We start from the raw sequence: 15,130 nt of genomic DNA on the forward strand, positions 1-15,130 counted from the left end.
TAAGACAACGAAATCAACGGGAATAAAGAACCTCCCGATCCTTACAGGTACGTCTTCTACTATACCTAGTGGTCGTGATATGCTACGGTCGGCCATCTGGACTGTCATGTTAGTGCAACTCAGCTTTGTCAAACCAAGTCTCTTGGCCAGAGACAGCGGTAAGACACTTACGCTAGCGCCTAAATTGCATAGCGCATTATCAATCAAATAGTTACCGATATGACACGAAATTGAAAAACTACTCGGGTCTGACTGCTTAGGAGGTAACTTATTTTGAAATAGGGCTGACCACACCTCAGTCAAAGCTACGGTCTCACTATCACTAATGTTCCTCTTACGCGATCAAATCTCTTTCATAAACTTAAGATAAGAGGGTACCTTTGTCAGCAACTCAGTGAACGGCACAGTGACTTCCAAGATTTTCAGAAGGTCGACAAATTTGCCGAATTGTTGATTGGCCTTAGTATTCTGCAACCGCCTCGGGAAGGGAACTGTGATAGGAATCTCGAGTCCCTTGTTTCTCTCTTCCATTGTATCTTCCGGAGCAAGTTCTGTATCCTTTGGACGCTTCTTACCTCTCGAACGAGGTCTTTCCGGTGATTTATCGCTTAAACGAGCACTAACAGGCTCTTGAATAAGGTTCCCATCATCAAAACTACTCGATCGACCAATATACCCATTCGATCGAGTAGAATCTTCATCAATATCACTCGATCGAGTAGTTTTTTCACTCGATCGAGCAACTCCATTTTGCTCATCACTCGATCGAGTAGAAAAACTACTCGATCGACAATTCTGCCTTTCCTGTTCACTCGATCGACCACTTTCGTCCCCAAATCTGCTCGATCGACCACCTGAAACCAGTCGATCGAGTACTTTCTTCATCGTGAGCTCATTTTCTTCGCCAGAACACTGTTCACCATCAGTTACAGCTCTCCTTGGGTCTGATTTCTGCATTTCTGGTCCCTCATACAAACGACCGCTTCTCAGATTGATGAAATTTCCGTTCCGTGTGGATTCTTCTCATTTTAAGTCGGTAATTGACCCTGATTTCTTGTGGACTGATTAGTGGCTAATTGGGCAACTTGAGTTTCAAGTGCCTTTATGGACGTATCTTTTTGTTGATCACTCAATTGCCACTGCTTCGTGAAGGCTTGCAACATAGACTTAAGCTCACCAATTTCACTCACCCCACCGGAAGATGACGCACCATGGTTAAGAGGAGTAAAAGAAGGGGGCTTTTGAAAGCCTTGATGATTCTTGTGTGGAGGGACATAAGGCAGCTGCTGGTGCGGAGGAGGAGTAGGATTGAGCACATTCTGACTAGTCCACCTCAGATTGGGATGGACTGCCCCTTGATTATTGTAATAGGAACCCTCACCTTGCCTATATTACTAAAATGCAAGGACTTGTTCCTTCTCTACAAGACAGCCAACAGCAGTGTGGCCATCATTACTCCCACATCTCTCACAAGAAACAGTCTCTCCTCTAGTAAGAACATGGACTGTCTGAGGCTCCCCAGCAGCTTGTAATTCCAAATTGTCGAATCTAGCATTCATGGTGTCCAGCTGAGCCAAAACCTGCTTATCAACTGCATGAACTGTCCTAATCCCATCCCTCGGGTTACCATATTCAGCACTGTGATTCACCATCTCTTCAATAAGAGACCATCCCTTATCGTCATCTGTATTCTCCTGGAATCTTCCACTAGATGCCGCATCAAGTATGGCTCTCTGGTCGTCATACAGCCCATTGTAGAACTGATTAGCTAGAAACCATGGGTCAAAACCATGGTAAGGGATAGACCTCACCAACTTCTTGAATCGCGACCATGCCTCATAGAAACTTTCATCGGGAGCCTGTCTGAAACTAGTAATCTTGGCTATCAGCAAATTGGTGCGTTGTGGAGGGAAATATCTCTTGTAAAATGCAAGAGCAAGAGACTCCCAATCTGTAACCCCAGCAATTTGTGCGGTCAAGTCGATCGACCACTCCTGGCCTGAGTCAGCTAAAGAGAAAGGAAATAGAACCTCCTTAATCTTATCTTGAGTTACCCCTTAGTAGGCGGGGATAGTAGAACGATGTCGGTAAAGGTCTCCATATGCTTCCTCGGATCTTCACCAGCCACACCTCTATAAATGTTTCTCTCCACCAGATTGATATAAGAAGGACGGATATCAAAGGTGTTCCCATCCTCAGTCTGGAGATTGAAACCTTTGGGAATAGAAGAGGCTTTAGGCACTGAATGACTAGAAAGTTTAGGCATCTTTACTATAGAAATCGGACTATCTTCCTCGAAAAGAGAATAATGTAACTCCGGCTCGAAAGTACTCAAGTCTTCCTTTCGTGATTTCCTTATCAGAGGGAGTTTATGCCTGAATAATCTCTCTGGCTCTGAATCAGCTGAAACTAATTCACACCTGTCTGACCTGGGCATAAACAACACTGAAAGAAAATAATAAGAACGGCCTCAAGGAATAGGAATTCCCTGAGACGGATAAAATAAACGGAACGAAAACAAATAGGGCAATTGCCTCCCCGGCAACGGCGCCAAAATTTGACACGTCTGTCGTGTACCTGTCAAAAATAAACTAACTCGACTAACTATATAGCTAGGGAAGTCAGGTCGATCTCCACAGGGAGGCAAGATATCTGTAGAACTCCGTCTATTTGGTCACAAATGGAGGTGGGGGGGGGGGGGTTGTTTGAAATGTTATCTAAACTACGAGTTTTAAAGGAAAGAGAAATAAAGGGCGAGACCAATAAAGGCAGGAAATGAGTTTTAACTATCAGATAAAGAGGGACATGTTAGGATTTCAGTTCACTACGGTAGTCCAGTGACTCAGCTGTAAATGACTCAGACGAATTAATGTAAGACGGATGTTGAAAGGTCCTTTCGGTCCACTTCCTATCCTAAAATACCACTAACTTAACTTTCATTCTCGTTAGGGTAGTCTACTGTTCATAGCAGGCCTATTTAGTCCAATCTTTCGATCTAGGATTAATTTTAGCCAGATTAAAGAGGTGACTCAGAAGTGTGCACTCAACTAAGTCGATAAATACAATTAAATTGCTATGGTGACAGAGTCTCGAAATTATTTCTTCTGTTTCATTTACTACGTCGTCACCTTCCTGCCGCAGATCCCCTAATCCCAACATGAAAGGGGTTTAGCTACTCATGTCGCTAATTAAACTAACAGCAGATAGATTCCAGCAGTAAACATAATGAAATAAACAATAAATTGCATAAAAGAGAAATTAGGGCAAGGGAATTAGATGGAATAACAAGCAATTAAAACAACAAAGGATTAATTATTATTAAAGGAAGGGAAATAAATTACAATCAGTGCGAATCTGGCGTAAAGAACACAAAATCCGAGCAAGAATAATCCCAAAAGTAAGGTTACAGTGAAAACCAAGTAATGCAGTAAAGTTTCTTGATAGATAAAAAGAGTAGATAAAAAAATCCTTAATAACCTAGTTAACGTAGGTTTAAATAGGAAAAGTACTTAAGTTTGCGAAATTAAACAACACACGGGCTGTTTAAAGCCCATAATCAGCGAAACCACTCGATCGAGTGGATTAAAACCACTCGATCGAGTAAACACCTCAGCAAATCTACTCGATCGAGTAGAAAGTTACTCGATCGAGTAACTGGTCTTTCTGCAAGCTAAGGATCGAGTAGAATTCTACTCGATCGACCAATGGGAGACGAAAAACCACTCGATCGAGTGGTAAAACTGCACGATCGAGTATTTCGTCTTCATTTCAGCTCAAGTCCACGCCTAAATGCCTCGTAATCCGTGCCATGACGCTTCCAAATGCAGTATCTCACTCTGGAACAATCCCGTCTCCTCTAAATGCATGCAAAAAGGACAAAAAAGAGTACGATTCCACTACTTTCGCGTTCATTTCTTCAAAATGGACAAAACGAACCAAAGTAGCCAATTCGGGGCAAAATACCATAAAACCAGTATAAAAATGCATAGAAATACGTGCTGAAATAGGATAAAAAGACTATATATTAGGCACGTATCATCTGGCAGGGGATCCGGTTGGCTTCCGGACCCGCTACGTCTGGGCGTGCCCTAGTACCTTATGGTGAGATGTGGTGTCGTGGGCATGTCCCTGTCACTGGTGGTTATGGGTATGTCTGGACGAGTCCCGGTACCGATATGGTAATTGCATTTAGTTTACGTATTGGCATGTTGCATATTGATTTACTATGTTGTGTCTCATATTAATGTATTGAAACTGACGTGTTGTGTGTCTGTGTAATTGTCACTTATTTTCGAGGTGGTCAATCGATCCATATGATATTTTCGATCATATGGGGAGCAGGTTATGTACAGGTTTAGTTGGTGTCATGTGGGAGATAGGACGAGCTTTGGACTTGGAGTCGAGTGTCATCTCATTAGAGTAGTATAGTAGTCACGAGTTGTATCGTTATTTCATTTCTTCATTTATGGTTATGTAATTAACTAAATACCTTAATTATGTTAATTGTTTCTTGATTGCAACTCCGATTACACCGCCTCGGGAAACCGAGATGGTAACATCTCCCAATTACCTTGGCGGGGTAAGAAGGGGTGTTATAGTAGGTGCAATGTCGCTTTCACTCTTCCCGTTTTTGACAAGCAAGCTCAAGGGAACTCTTATGAAGTCTTTTTGGACCCTCCCTACTTCAGTTTGGCTCAGAAAACTCAGCAAGAAGACCATCCTTTTATTCAATATATTAAGCAAGAGCAAGCAAATAGGAAGATTGTCTTATTAGCTTTCCTACTTTATGCTTTATTGTTTTTCAGCTTTGTATTCAGTTTGTGTAAGGCTTTTGGCCATTTATCTTGTCCATTTTTGTGAGGCATTTGTGTCCCTAGATGTTACATTAGACGTCCTAGATTAAGCCTTGGTTCTATATAAACCAAGCACCCATCTTTGTAACATTTAGATTGAGTTTATGACTAAAAGAGAAACCTAATTTCCTTCTTATTCTTTTTACTGTGTGCTTGGAGCTTGAGTGAGTCTGTTGCTGAGTGCTTGGATAAACTCTTAGGGTTAAAACTTGGCTTCATGCTTTGTGTTGGACCATATAGTTATATGTCCTATTAAGTTTTGATAATGACAAAGTATGTGTGTATATATATTTGGTACTTGTAATGGTTTGTCGTATGTTATAGCTCTTTTTACTATAACTTTGGATTGTTGGAAAATGTGTTCTTAACAATAGTGCGATCACATGATTTAATATCATAATTAAATCTCATACTAAGAATACGTGAGGGATGATTCTTTATATAGTCAACTGATCGTCATTAATCGGTAATGATTGGCTAACTAGAGTTTGACATTACTGTCGTGTGACGGTGGTGATCAGTTGATCCCTTTAGGTCACACCTATAGGATGAGGCCCAAATAGATATTTAATTAATTGTATGCGATACAGATTGATTAATTCCTTAATTATGGGAGTGCGATTTTACGTCTTATTGTAATGTGATTAAATAAGATTTAATTTAGTAATTAAGTGTTAAATTACTAAATTAGTTGAGGTATTATATAAGTTTTGAGGTAGAGGTAATTAGTTATTTAAAGTTACAAGAAGTTGTAATTTTAACTAACTAGTAATTATAGGACCCATTATATGTTGATATAATGGTAGTATACTACTCAAAAAGTGGAGTGTATATTATATTATTAATTGTAATATTTAAGTGTTAAATGATTACATTAATAATTAATTATGTAAGATAGTTAAACATATGACTTATAAGCATTTGTGGGATAAATGACTAAAGGTAAAAATGGACCAAAATGGGTCCATATTTCCGGCCAAATAAGAGAATAAAAGATGCTCCTTTTGTCTTTTGTTTATTTTGGTTAGAGTGTGATAGTGACTTGTCATATGAGCTTTAATCATGCTACATCTTACACTATCCTACCTACACTAGAGCTATAAGTAAAATAAGAGAAAAATTCCTCCCCATGCAAATAGAGCAACCGGTTTTGGCTCTTTAAAAGGAGGGATTTGTTCTTCATTTTTCTCTCTTGCTACTTACTTGCTTTCACTTGTATTTTCCATCACATACAAATTGCTAAAACTCTCTCAAATACTAATACTCTTCAACTATTACTAGAGGTAATAATACTAAAAATATTAGTAATATTAAGGCAACATTTCTACTACATATCTAGTTAATATTAGTAGGAATTTTTGGGATTAATCTTGGGTGCAACTTATTGGAGTGTCTTCTATACTTGGAGTCTTAGGAGGATCATCCATCATATTAAGCTCAAGAACAAGTGAAGGAAGGTGACCTTACTTGTGCCCATATTTTCGAACCAACAACCAATGTAAGGGACATTGTTTTTTTTTTTTATAAATCTCTTATTTTGTTATGCATGCACTAGATCTAAAGAACAAATAATTAATGAGTTAATTAGTTCACTATTAGAGGAGTCTAATAATAGGTATATGAACCTAACAAGTGGTATCAGAGCATAAGGATGTTGCATGCATAATCAGTTATTGTTTTTCCGAGTTAAAAAGTTAACATATAAAACTAAAAATTTGTGATTTATAAGTATAAGCCACGAAATCACCATAAATGTTATATATTCTGGTCCTAAAATGTTTTTAGGTCATTTTTATGATTTATGGAAATTTATTGCTTATTTTAATGATTTTTGGTCGTTTTATTACATTTTTATGACTAAAATTGGAATTAAAATGATAGTTAAACTAAGTTTCTGACCTTGAAAATTTTATATGACCTCACATGCATATTTTACAAGTTGTGTGTAAAATCTCGTATTAATTGGATTAATATTGCATGATTTATGATTTTTATGAGATAAAAATGGATTAAAAGAGGTTAAATGGTTAAAAATAGTTATATTTCGAATTGGGCCATGGAATTTTAATATGTTGTCACATGCATAATTTAAAGAGTGTATGTAAATTTCAAGATTAAATTATCTCATTTAGCATGATTTATGAATTTTTAGAGTAAAAATGGCATAAATAGTGACTATTTTAGCATAAATAGCTAAATAGATTTGCATGGCATGAGAAAATTATATTAGGTTGGATAAATATCCCACTTATCAGATCTAAAGTTGTAAAATTAATGGGAATAAATTTTGGATACTTTAGATGTTTTATTAGATAAAACCGATAAATTGCAACTATATTTTCTCAAAATTAATTCGAAAATTTTAACCATGATTTTTGACATTATGAGTGTCATGGAAGTAGAATGTTCAAAAATTTAAAATTCAAATTTTGAAATTTTTATAATTTAATTTGGATTTTGTCATAAATAATATGATTTTAAGGTAAAAAATGAGCATAAAATTAAATCAAGTTGAATTATTGTCAAAAATTGAGTGATGACTAATTTTTGAGTCCTAAAAGGTGTTAGTATAAATAACTTGAGCTTAGATGTGATTTAAGTGTTAATTAGTGATTTTAAAAGGTTATTATCACGCATTTCCATAAAACCGGGTTATATATACGACATAAGTTGAATAGGGCGATTTGGCACATCATTTGGCATGATAGGTACATATTATAATGCTGCATATTTCAATTGTTGAATGTCTTTTATTTATATAATTTTGAATTATGTAATTTTATCTTAGTATGGCCTTAGTTTAATCAATATTACCCGTAATAAAAGTGAATATTGATTCGGTTGTAATTTAATGTGATCTCGTATCACTTTTATTTTTACTAGTTTTTCCATTTTACAAATGTATAATAGGAATAGCTTTGTATTTTTTTACTATTATTTGTAATTATGGAGTATCTTCAAAGACGGTGCCATTCGGAAAGGTGATCCGACGAAGACGGTGTCTTGGGAGGCGTGCCAATTGAAGATTCAAGGGACCAAAGGAGTTGGTTTCCAAATATGTAATAGATTATTTGATTTTCTATTTTAGAAAGGCCATAATAGGAATTTAATTTATTGCTTTGCATTTCTCTTAATATGTTGAATGCATTGCCAATTCGCCATAACAACAACATGCATATCATATCGAGTCATCGACCGTGTCAATTATAATTATCGTAGTTCACTGCTTTAGTTCACTTAAAAGGTGATAGATAATAAATTGACAAGACCTCTCACTAGGGCTGTTCACCGGTCCAGAACCGGACCGGACCGGACCGGACCACTTCGACCCGGAGACCGAAACTCTATAAAAGTGAGAACCGAAGACCGGACCTGCTATTAATGGACCGGACCCGGACCGACCTTGTATAACCGGTCCTGGACCGGAACCGGACCGGAACCGGACCGGATGTATAAATGGCGTTGTTTTCCCTATGATATAGGCTTGTAGTTCTGTACCTTATAAACTTAATGGCCACTGTCCATGTAGCTTACTTAATTAAACTCCAAGACTTTGAAAAAAAGTAGTGCTTGTGTGCTTATCAAATTACATAAATTTAAGATGTAAATAACAATTCAAAATATAAAAACAATGATAATCCAAGTATCCAACTAAATTTCAAAAGTTATTGAATGTCGATTATCCAGTTCCTCAATTCTTCGGTCTAGTACTCTAGTTCCTCAATTCTTCAGTCTAGTACTCTAGTTCCTCAATTCTTCAAAGAATAACAATATCCAGGTGATCTTCATCAACTATTGTTGTATTCTCCAAATCTACACAATTTAAATATATGAAAATAATAAGTGTACGTTTTATCAATACTTAGAGAATTAGGAAATATGAAACAAAGATTGGGATTAAAACCTTTTTCAAGTCGTTCCAGATCTTGTAACTTCTCCTCTATATCAAGTCCGCTCTCTTTTCTTGGGCGAATCCAGTCTTGTGTACATATGAGTGCTTCTACAATCTTAAAATAACATAACAATGTATCATATTTATGAATAAATTTAATATCATCACTAAGAATAGTAGAAAACAGTAAATAAAATACTAAGTAAAGAAATTACCTTAGGTGTCAAAGAGCTCCTAAATGCACTAAGATGACGGCGGCCAGCACTAAATGTAGATTCCGAAGCTACTGTAGATATAGGTACGGCTAAAACATCTCGAGCCAACCGTGCTAAAATAGGATATCGATGACCATTTAATTTCCACCATGTCAAGACGTGACAATTTAACTCATGCTCACCTAATACCTCATTTAAATATCTATCAAACTCGGATTTTGCATACACTTCATCAGACCGCGTCCTTCGAACTTGATTTTCTATGGCTTTCTTGAAGTCTAATGATTCATCTTCTCCAAACACAGAATCCTCTACATGTGTAGAGTGATCAGTTTGAGAAGACCCAGAAGCATACAACCTCATGTACTCTTCAAATAAGGCACTCGCTTTACGATACACTTGGTTAGTAAGTTCTTCATCTTCAGGTGAACCATAACCACGGTTAAACATAAATTTCAAACCTACTAACTTAACTTTCGGATCAAGAATAGCCCCCATATATATTAAAACATTCATCTTCTCAAAATCCCCCCAATACTTATCAAACTGTTCTTTCATAGCAGCAGCCATAAGTTTAATGTTCTCATCTTTGCTTTTGTTCCACTTATTCAATTGAGCAAGTGCGTGAGCAATGTAAAAGACACTTGAATCACTAGTCACGTACAAAGAACCAGAAACCTTATCAGTCAAGAGTTTAAACTCCCTCAAGAATAGTACCAAAGTATCAGCAACAGTCCACTCAGAATCTGTTGGTGCACCAGAATGCTCAATTTCACTTTCAATGGGGTTTCCAAATTCATCCTCATCATCTAATTCAGGTTCAAGTTCATCACGCACAGGATTAATTGGAACGTTTACTTCACCAAAAACTTCTTTGTAATTCAAAGCAGTTTCCAACATAGTGAAGGTAAAGTTCCATCTTGTTCGTACATCAAGAGAGAGTTGCAACTCACATTTTGTATACATACTAGCAACGTCTTTAAAAAAATTGCACTCTAGCAGGAGAACTATTAACAAATTTCACCGCATATCTAACTTTACTAATAGACTTCTTGTTCTGCTTAAATCCGTCCCACACAATAAGGTTAATAATATGTGCCATGCATCTAACATGCATATAATTTCCTTTAGCAACTACATTATGTTTCTTTTGATAAAGTTTCTTCAATTGACTACATGCAACATCATTCGAACTCGCATTATCAACTGTGACGGTGAAAACTTTATCTTCCAAGACCCAAGATTTAAAGCAGCTATCAAGACTTGCAGCAATATCTTTACCCTTATGACTATGAATTTGACAAAAAGTAATAATTTTCTTATGTAGGTTCCAATCATTGTCAATAAAATGGGCTGTTAAGCACATATAGTTGATTTTCTGAATACTGGTCCATGTATCAGTTGTGAAAGATACCCTCTGAGATGAAACCTTAAACAGCTCTTTGAGTTTATTTTTTTCAGACAAATAGAGCTTACTACAATCTCGAGCAATAGTCATACGGGATGGAATTTTAAAACTAGGACAAGTGACAAACATAAGTCTCTGAAAACCAGGTTTTTCGACAAAACGAAAGGGTAGTTCATCAATGACTATCATATAAACTATAGCCTCTCTAACCTCATTAACATTCAAAGTCCAACCCTTCAATTTCCCTTCTCCGCCTTTAGCTCCCTTATCAAAAACTAACTTAGTTTGCTTAGTTTTAGAGTTGTTTACAGGAGCATCAGGATTAGCAGGACAAGAAAGCCAATGATTTCTTATATTTTTTGAGCCATTCTTATTTCCATCAGATGCAAAATTTTTATTTTCACAATAAAGGCATTCTGACCTGCGCATACCGTTCTCAATATACTCCCTGAAATGAACCCAATATCCAGCTCGTCTTTTGACAGTGATATACTCTCGTCCTGGAACTAAAGGCAGGGGAGGTAGCAAAGGCGTTACCGGTTTGTTAGCATTAACATTCTCCATCTCCTCCACATTATTATCAGCTATTGACGGCCCTTCTGATTCGGAAAGTCGCCTCTTTTTGGATGATGAGGTCGTCATCTAATGATGAAAGAAAATAAACTATTATGAGTTGCAATAGTACCAACAAACCAGTTAAGATGCCAATCATGCTATCACTACGAAATATAAATGAAATAGATCATGCTATCATCAGTGATCAATTATTATATATGAACTATAATAGACGAGCAAAAATACGACAAAATAAAACATATATAAAGCTAAGAAAGTACCTGGTTATCTAAGGAAGACGGGACTCTGAGTTTGTACTCTCTTACTCTTGTATTTCAGTTTGCATGCAATAGATTTCAGAAAATTTTGAATTGGGGTAGAGATTGATCGATTAATCCTTAATTCTCGAAGGTTAAAGCAGAGTAGCAAGTTAACAATGAGGAAGAGCCAAAGAGGTATATGCATCTAAATAGACAAAGACGACCGGATACTCTACACAACTAAATGAATGAGGTATTTATGGAATTGAAAAGATGGAAAGAATTAAAGATTTGAGAGAATTTAGGTTAAAATCTCTTAATTATGGATTGAAAATAATGAATAATCCTATTTCCGAAAAACTAGCCTAATAAATTTGGCAACTTGAAGAGTCACAAACACAAAGAATCGTTGACTCGTTGTATACTAAAATTCTAGAATATTCCCTTTCATTGTTTCAGAATTGCAAAAACATGACACCTCCCTATTCCGGTCCTCCGGTCTTTGGCCGGGTTTCTCAGGGTTTAAACCGGTTTGGACCGTAGACCGGTTCAATGAATTTTAAGCACCCGGAGACCGGACCGGAGGGTTAAAATGGGAAATTCGCGGGTGTTACAATCACCCCACTTGTTAAAATGTTTCGTCCTCGAAACTTGAAAGTAGAAATGAAAGGTTAGGTAAATTAAAACTGAAATTTTGGAATCGTTAACCAAAACATTTAAAAGGTTACTTATCGTAAGAATTAAAATTCTTTCAAAAGTTTCAAATAAAATTTTCCGACAGAACCAGATTGAAAGGTAAATCACTGGTATGAATCGAAAATCAAAATGCTTTCAAAAGCATTAATGAAGAGTTTTCAAAAGTATGAGTCTCATTCATGGAACGAAATTGTTCTTGTCGTGCACACAAGAACGCTAACTTTCCAAGTCAAAGACAAATTTAAAAGAAAAATCAATTCGCCGACAAGCGTAGAACAAGTTATCAAACGTCTCCAATAACGAGTTCTAACATCCGGTCAACGTCAAAATCAAAAGAAAAAAGTAATTCACTCAAATTTTCTTTTGCAAAAGCCAAAATAGAGATAGAGGTTTAACTTTTAAACTCAAAAAGGAGTCAGGTTGGGAAAAGATAACATCAAACTTTGACAAAGAAATCATAAATAGGTCAGAGTTAGCAGAAATTGGGCAAAATTTAAAGAAATCTCGGGTTTAGCAATTAAAATCATGATAAAGAAGTCTATACTCAAGGGATAAATAAGGAATTAAATCAAATTTTCATTTTCAAATCTTTAAAATAGGTAAGGTTTTGCAAAAGTAACATCAACTTTTAACAACGATTCAAAACTGGTAGCTTGAAAGTTTAGAAGTTGTACAAAAAGGAAGGTAACATAGACATCGTAGATACAAGTATGCTAAGAGGATTCAAACTTAACTAATCAAAAGAGCTATGATGAATTTCCAAGGATAAGAATTGAAGTCAAATCAATAAGAATGTCAAAGATAGAGTTTTATAGGTTACTAGCATCAAACTTAAAGGAGGAGCATGACAAAGCGAGGTATGAACGGTAACGCTCGTGACCAAGGAAAAAGGGAAATTAGACAACAAGGAAATGCCAGGTACTCAAACCACAACATCATTCTAAATGATTCTAAAAACTTCCTAGTAACAAAACTTATAATCACAACACTCTCAAGAATTTCCTCAAATCACTTATGTTACTTCATCCTAAACTATTCCCTGAAACAAAATACTCCACTATAAGTGTGATTTCACTACTACAAAATCTCAAACATCTACAAACAACTTCCACAAGATCAAGGTCAAGGTTTCCAACAATGCTATACTCATATCCAACTAGTGCCAACCATGGGTTTCTCAAAAGGGTAAAATCCTCAATCAAGGATCCTCATTCCAACTCTAAATTCTCAGAAAAGGTTCCTCAAATATTCCACTAGGTTCTCATATAGGGTAAGGTAGTAACAAGTCAACCTAAAACTCCTTTCATAAAAGTCCACTCTACTACTCTCATCCACAAGATCATCCCATTATCTCAAGTACTTAACACAACCTCAAGGTTTATAAAACTATAGGGTTAACAAAATACTTCTCAATACTAAGTCTCTCTCTACTGAAGAACTCTCAAGGGCTAACTAATATCAAATCACATCACCAATCCATCATGGTCATCAACATCCTAAGGTATATTCTTTCAAATCCGATATCCTAGAACTTACTTACCATCGAATTCCCAAGAAAAAAAGGTCTTAGTTGTAACAACGCTTTATCACCTCATATTTCCTCATTTTCACACCATAGATTGAAATTATGTCCTTTAACTTAACAAATGGCATCAACCATACCATTATCCTTTCTAGTTACTAAAACGAGCGCTAAGACTTCCCAACAATGTAGCTTAGTCTCACTCTCATACCATACCTCAAGTAGTAATCAAGATCACTCACTTAGACCAACTAATAATCTCACAATTAGCATTTATCATATGGTAACATATACATTATCAAACTCTCATGTCCAAAGTGATTACGAAGGCCAATCACATCTCGCTTTACTTAGTCAATCCTACATCCTCAAATTCACCATTCAATCTCATCCATTTTAAGTCAAGAACTAAGCACTAGTATCCCAAGACACGTCTCACTACACTTCCCAGGCCTTTCAAATCCCAAACATAAACAACAAAGCCAAGTTCTATAACCTTAGCAGCAATTGCAACTCACACTTGACATATAGAATCCATCAATCAAATATACTCACTTTTTCAAGGATACAGGTATAAGAACCATCAAGTATGTCTCATCACACTACCTAAGTCTTAACATCACAACCTCTCAAAACTAGGGTTAAGGATTAATCACAACCAAACACTACAAGGCCAAATTTCCAACCAAGGTCAGCATTCCTCAAAAGAAAGAGTACTATCAAAAAGGCGTAAACGGAAGGATAAGCAAGGAACAAAGGACAAGTTAGGGGTATAAGAGTAGCCTTCAAGCAAAACAGAAGAGAGTTTAGATAAAGGATAAACACCAAGAGGTAAAGAATAAGGCAAGGTACACAAGGAATGAAAAACAACTTCGAGGAAGTAGAAGCATTCTTCAAAGGTTGAACAAGTCTTCAATCCTCAGCAATAGGCACCAAATCTTGATCACCACATTGGTAACTTCACGGTCATTTATCTAAGGGCACAACAATTATTATATGACAATCAACAATCATGTTAGAACCTAGCAAAGAGCAAACACACTGCAGATTACCACCTTAGGTCCTTAAGTCTACCCATCTCTCATTCGTTATTCAAGGTCAAGCTCACATTTAAATTTGGAGTACACGTGTGTGCGTCGGGAGGAACATATGCTCTAATACCAACTGTGACACCCCGCGATAACACGAAAAATATAACTAATAAATTAAAGCGGAAATTTGTGATAATTTAAAAACTATTAAATTACTAGCTAAAGATTAACACGCGGGTGCGAAAAAAAATGAAATGAAACAAATACAATAATAGGCAGCCACAGGTTATTACAACCCAAGTCTAGGAAACGAGGAAAAGATATCCCACGAATAAACACATAAGGGGTTTCTAAACTAGAAACTAAGATCCAATGGTGTAGTTCTGGCTAGCCCACACGTCTTCCCCACGTAAGCATCTTCACCACCTGTCATTCATGTAAACATGAACGCCACAGTCAGTGGGGAGTAACTCAAGGTTCTCCCAGCCACAAAATGTCGAAACGAACATAACAAAGAACTCAATAAGATAAATCATGTAATATACTTACAAAAGATATGAACATCAAGTTTATATATTTAAACATGTCAATTAAATGAGATGGAATACGATAGATCAATATTAGCATAATGGAGACTCACTATTCATGTGAAATAATTAAATAATATAAAAGATAAGAATACGGTCATTTATGAAAAA

The 15,130-nt window shown here is 36.3% G+C and overlaps 1 non-coding gene across 1 annotated transcript; it reads left to right on the plus strand.

The window, feature by feature from the left end:
• The first annotated feature begins 1,785 nt into the window (after positions 1 to 1,785).
• LOC141636184 (small nucleolar RNA R71) lies at positions 1,786 to 1,892 on the plus strand. The gene has a single exon (XR_012540814.1). It is a non-coding gene; the product is annotated as a small nucleolar RNA R71 (small nucleolar RNA).
• The last annotated feature ends 13,238 nt before the right edge of the window (positions 1,893 to 15,130 follow it).

Source organism: Silene latifolia, chromosome Y (assembly GCF_048544455.1).
Source record: "Silene latifolia isolate original U9 population chromosome Y, ASM4854445v1, whole genome shotgun sequence".
Lineage (NCBI taxonomy): Eukaryota > Viridiplantae > Streptophyta > Magnoliopsida > Caryophyllales > Caryophyllaceae > Silene > Silene latifolia.